The sequence below is a fragment of the Buceros rhinoceros genome, unplaced genomic scaffold (assembly GCF_000710305.1).
Source record: "Buceros rhinoceros silvestris isolate BGI_N320 unplaced genomic scaffold, ASM71030v1 scaffold4949, whole genome shotgun sequence".
Classification (NCBI taxonomy): Eukaryota; Metazoa; Chordata; class Aves; order Bucerotiformes; family Bucerotidae; genus Buceros; species Buceros rhinoceros.
In genome coordinates, this window is record NW_010433164.1 from 139272 (window position 1) to 145776 (window position 6505).

Here is a 6505-nt window from a genome sequence, read left to right on the forward strand (position 1 = left end):
AAAAAAAACACCCAGGACTCTATACTTTTACATACGCTTGTTGAAATGTGGCAGCTAATTAAGGATATTTTAGTCATTTCATTGGCCATCTTATTTATTTATCTGTTACTGTTTTCTCTTATCTCTGGTCTCTCAACACACAGAATTAATACAGATTTCCGTAAAGTTTCTTGACAGTTTACCCTTAGAATGGCCCTTCATTGTGTTCAGATCAGCAAATCAAACTGATCACTGGAGCTAATTAATAAGTAAGGAACAGTGCAGCAGTGGAAAGGACAACAGACACGCTGTTACAAAATGAATTTCACAAAGTCCAGCTTAAGACCCTCATCTTGATCACAGCTATAAAACACACTTAGACAACAGCCTTGTAAAGGCTGAGTTTTATATTAAAGTCTTAAATAAAACACTCAAACCAGGAAAAATCCAGGAGTCTGTACAGAATCTAACCAAGTCTCCCAAACAATGAGGCAGTCTCCCATCAGAACCATTAAGCATGAAGAACATCACAGGTTCGGACACTATGCACATACAAAGGAAAAAGAAAAATTCAGTAGCATGAGAGTAAATTAACAAATCATGCCGTTGCTTATGCGTATTCATCACAATATCCTGCTTACTTGCGGTAGGTAAAACGGTACTGCTGCTCCTTATAGAGAAGAAACTTCTCTGCTTTGCTGAGGTGCTCACGACTTTTCCAACGATGTCACGGTGGAAAGTGAAATACTTGAATTAATAACGAAAGCGACAAGTGAAAAACGCAGAGTGGCTCATACTTCCGTGTTTCTATATGCTAACTGCCTCACCAAGAAAGCTCACAAGACATGTCTCATAGCTTACAATGTTGAACTGCAACTTACTTTCTTAACCAAACAGAATCCTTTTAGAGATGCAATGGAGAATATGGGGCTATCCAATCATAAATTAGGAGAAAAGTCATAAATGTTTCAGGAGGAGGTGCTGTGTAATCAAACATCTATTATTTTAGCTTTTGACTTGCAGGACTATTTAATCAAGTGCCTTAGACAAGTCACGTTCATGCAGAGAGAGTAGCTGTGTCAGTGCTTTTTCTTAAGCAGCGCTTAACCAGGGGTGAGCACAGCAATACCTTTCAGCATTGCTTTCTGAGCACCTACCGAGTGAAAAGGGGTAGCAAATGGTAAACGGAACCGTATTCGTATTTTCCAGCATGATTTCAAGTCAAAGCCTGATGCAACAGCGTGCAAGGCTCTCTCAAAGTTGGTTATGACCTGGAAAACCAAGCAAGTTTGTTTGAGCAACAGCCACCTCTTTTTGGAGGGGACACCTATGAAAGAGTTGATGCTTTCTGCATGTTCCGGTGTGAACATTCCTGACCTTACCTTTCAGCACCAGCCTCTATTTCGATTAGCCTCTCCTGTTAATTATACGAAGTGGAGAGGATGATGTTGAACTTCAGGGAACTCAATATAAAGAGTAGGAAATTATCAAAAGATTCAGAAGCCAGAATCAGTCAGCATAATAGGGATTACTGAAGCCTATCTCTGTGATACACAAATCAGTGTCATAAAAATTTGAACAGACTCTTATGAGATTCATCCCTCTTCCAGATGATCCTGAAATGATGAGAAAAGGATTTCTCACCACATATGGGCCGGCAGCTAATGGAGAAACACAAAACAGTGTGGAAGAACTATTTGGGTTTGGCTCTGGCAAAAGAACAGAAATATGGTCTTTATGATGTTAATGAGAATTGACTCAAAAAGACCGCAAAAATATATATGAGTCCTGGTCTTCCTAGTCATACAAGCACTATTATATTCTAATACTAAATAACTTGAAAAATTTTTAACTTTTCATATCAGAAAATGATAACTTTGTGTTGTCATAAAATGATAAACCTGACCTACAGTTTTACAATAGGTATAAATTTTTTGTTTACTAAGTGTTTCCAGACCAAAATCAATTTTCCTCCAGCTATCTAGATTTTTTTCAAATTAGCGTTACCCAGACAAATCATATCACAAATAATTACACTTCTCAGTGTTTCCCAAATTCCTTTATGGAAAGGATTCAGAGAACCAACTGGAATGCCTTGTAAATCTGAACACAGTTCACTATTTCGCAGGGTACATAAGCTTTTTCTGTTGTCTACTTTTTGTAACCAAACCATTAGTTAAGAACATAATCTACTGCCATAAAATATATAGCAAAGAAAATGGTTTGGGGTTCAAATTCATATGGCAACATCATAAGTTAAAAATATTCTGTGAGCTGGATTCTGCCTTTGAGGCAATATTTATCTCTAAAATCCTTTGGCAGACCTGTTGAACTCTTCAGCAGACTTTGCATTATTGGTTCATGAGGTCCACCTCTTTGCAGTAAGACCAAAAGGGTCTTAGCTTGATTTTCCAAGAAGTGTAAGAGATATTGTGTATGGAGACAAGGGCAGTTTATGGCATTTATTAAATGTCATACAGTCACTGCCTAAACCAGTCTGTGGATCCAAATCTATTTGTCATTATTATATTAGTTTCCCCTCTATAGGGAGTCCAGCTTTTCTCTTTGTGACTTGCTTTCAAACATAAGACGTACGAGCTGCCACTCCCTTTCAGCAACAAGCCGATGATGCTGACTAGGAAAGTAAGGACCAAGAATAAAAAAAAATAATTCAGCTATTAACTTAAGCTTATTAGTATAAAGTATTTTCAAGTCATGTTGTGTGCATGAGTAATCGCAGACGCTCAATCCATTGTTACACAGTAACACAGATGACACAGAATTGTGATTTAATCGGGAATGGGTGACAGAAATAACAAGCTAAGCAAAAAAAAATGAGTAATTTGGTAACAAAATTAAATATTGGAATGAACCTACATGTAGGAAAAAGATAATTAAGAAGTGATTCCTATCATGAGGGCAAATGAGCATTAGACTATAGGTTGTCCCAAGACACGTAAAATCTCTGTTCTTGGAGGGTTTTAAGATGCAGCCAGTCAAAGCACTGAGAAAACTGTTCTGATTCAGTGTTGATCATTTTTGACCAAGAGGCTGGACAAGAGGCTCCCCAAGATCGCTTCCAACCTGAACAACTTTGTGAGTCTATAAACCCATGTACCTGACAGGGTTCCACACTAACACTAGCAGCACCAGGCAGGGATGTGTTGCTGTATGCAGAAAATAAGCACGATGTTTGAACAGAAAAGGAAAGGACTGATAAGACAGAGACAACAATGCCTCTGTATAACTAAGTCTACCAGCCTCCTCACTTCAAATGGAATTATAGCTACAAGTGAGGAGATGCTGTGAGCTCAGAGGAGGGATCACTATCTGAAAAAACTCCCAAACTCGCATTAAAAAAAAAAAAGAAAAAGAAGAAAAGGAAATATAAGAATGACTTTAGCAAGCAATTTAGGAAAAATAGATTAGGAGCTTCTGGTGTTCCTTTCTCCAAGTTTAGAGCACAAGGACATTTTATCTAATTAATAAATAGTCAAGATGCAAAAAAAGAATTGGTTCCTTGGTACCTCAAGATTTCACAAGTGTTATAGGAAGATCAAAAATGAGCAAGACTCAGCAACTACATCAGTATGTGTGTTATTGAAATACTCAGAACTGTTGTACATAGCAATCAAAAATAATTCGGAAGAATAAGATACTAAACCAAGCCCTAATGATCAGAGTCTAGAATAATAGACTAATATAATAATAGACTAATAGTTACAATTAGTAGAAAATTAACTTTCTTCAACCCTCTGCCTAGTTCTTACCTCATCGTTGGAAGCATTTGAAGCCAACTACTGAAAACACTCCTGCCTAAGACTGGTATCACATGTTATCAAGCTCGGCAAGTTCCTATATACACATATCATTATGAGAACATTACACTGACATATTTCTCTCCTTTTGATTCTGAATTTCCTGTTCAAAGACCCCGCAATTTAGTATACATGCAACATTTTAAATGTGAAGACTAGCATACAAATAACATCAACTCTAAGACTGAATAATGCATGGCAAAATCTTTGAAAAGACACAAAACCGCATCTCCTGAAAGCCTCCAGAACCACCTGGAAGTATTTTGATATTATGCATCTGTTGGAATGGAAAACTAAAATGTTTTGTGAGAAAGCAACGATTTTCAAGAACAGTAATGGAAAAGTCTGAAACTTCTCTTTAACTGCAACACAATCACTTCATCTGGAGTTAAACTTTATGTTAGATTTAATATATTTAATATCTTAAAGAATTAAATATTCATAATCTGAGCAGATGAATTCAGAGGCAGTGCTGGTTGGAAATGATGGGTTTACTTTATGACAGCTTTTAAGGCTTGGATTTTTTTTCACAATGCATTAGGATGCAGAGTAAAAAGAGGAAAGAGTAAAGCAGCCTCTTGAATATTTCACAGCACGCAGCTGTACGAAGATGGTAAGTCTCCCTCTCCCCTTCTCCACTTCATCTCTGTTTGCCCTGCTCTCTTTCTCTCCAGCTGTTCTGTCCCACAGACACCTTCCTTTGAAAACGGTTCAAAGGTGATAAAACTTTAGGAAGTTTCTTGCTTTGAATAAATGTGTTATTCCATTGAAATCATTCCACCCAATTCAAGCATACAGCAAATTTAAGAGGGTAGCCCAAAACCACATTTAATGTTATGGTAAGAATAGAGAAGTCAATATTAAATGTTTCCTAAAAATGAGCATATAGTAAATTCAATCTAGCATGAACGGCTGTGATTGGATGAACTTAAACATGAACCTTGGAAATGCCAGTGTACCACATATGGAAGCTGCAGCCCAGCAGACATTTCAGAGCATGCCATTTGCAGCATCCACACCACCCGACTGCTACATCTCTGTTTAGCTGGTCTGGGAAGGCAGGGAGACAGCAGAGACTTCTAGGGACTTTGGCTGCAACAAGCAGCAAGAATAATATTATTAAAATTCTTAAATACAGCTAAAAAATGAACTTATGTCCAGGAAAAAAAATTATCACTGGAAATCAATTGCAATGTCACACATTCACTTAGTGAAAAGCTTTTCTTCCTAATGACAGGAACAGAACTGGACAAAGTGATCCATTCTGGCAATGAGAGGTCCTTACTGCACGTTTCTGGAGGAGCACTGGACGCTCTGCACAGGCAGACTGCTGACCACCACAGTGTCTCCAGAGGAGCACAGGAATCTACCAGTCTGCTCCTGCATGATTCTGGAAACAGAATGGCTGCTCACTGGAAACCAATTGAAACAGTGTAGCTGTGTCCCAAGTCTACTTCTTACAGGACCCTGATCTCATTTTTTCAAGCTTGAGACCTATAAAGCTGAATACTGGGTTTTAATTCCATTTTCTTTGCACTTCTGTGGCAAGACTGCTAGTTTTTTCTGCTTTGTTGAAACGGTTATCATCCCACGTCCTTTCTCATGCTGTTTCACCTAACCTCACTGGAAAGGTGGTTAATAAAATCACACTGAAATAAAATCAAATAAAATTTATTCCACCATCCAGTAACCTCAGGTTTTAGCTACACTATTAGGGGGGAAAAATAAAAAGGAAAAAGAAAAGGGTCAAAAAATCTTTAAGTTTCACCTTAATTACTTCCAAAAGGCAAGATCTATTTCCGGGGAAACAGTGTAAGCTGAAGGAATCTCCTGTGATATATATATGAAGAAGCCACAGAAATGCAGAAATGGAAAATACATCCTTTCCAAAATCACTAAAGCCTCTCCCAGCAGCAAAAGATTGCTCCCAGTGCCGTTTTTAAGTTCAGTGCAGTTCTGCACCCCCTTGCGTGCGTGCACACACATGCATTCACAGGAGATGGTTTTTCCTCCACCCTTGGGTCAGATTATACTACGGTAGACTAGCTCTCCAACGTCAGGCATTCTTTCTGATGGAAAAAAAGAAAATGAGTTTCGCTCAGTTTCCTTTCTTCGCTGCCTGCTGTAGCTCCTCAGACAACTCTCAACCACTTCTGTACCTCCCTGGGGTGCATGCTTCAAAGACATATGGACATCTGCCTTGTCATCCCCTTATATCACCCTTGAGTCTCTCTACTTTTCTCCTCGGTTTTTCTCCCTGCTCTTTCTTCTAAACTATTCATGCTTATCCATATCCCTCGACAATCTGCCTCAGCATTTTTCCTACAGTGACTTGGTAAAAGAAAGGCTGCATGAATCCGTGTGTGCAAATACTGAGATGAAAAGTGCGGTACCAGATTGACGGGCACAGTTGGCAAATGCAGACAGAATTCACCAAATAGTTTCAGCCAACATTTTGATAGAGAGAAGGACACGTGTGGATAAGAAAGATGAAAAATTTCACTCTGACATTTTCTAAATAATAAAAAAAACCCCACTACACTTCAAACATTTCATTTTAAATGCGGAAACAAACAAAAAAATTCAGCCAGTAATAGACATTTGAAAATTTAATGTACAAAAAGTTTCAACCCACCAATTTCTTATACTCTTTGGTTCCAACATAGAAACCAGTGACAACCCCCTCCTGCAGATCTATGGCTCTTTCC

The 6505-nt window shown here is 38.3% G+C and overlaps 1 protein-coding gene across 1 annotated transcript in view; it reads right to left on the reverse strand.

Moving 5' to 3' along the window:
• SLC6A11 (solute carrier family 6 (neurotransmitter transporter), member 11) overlaps positions 1–6505 on the reverse strand; it is a gene marked incomplete at its 5' end in the record, with an annotated part of 61335 nt that overhangs the window by 53845 nt on the left and 985 nt on the right. The window lies entirely within an intron of this gene.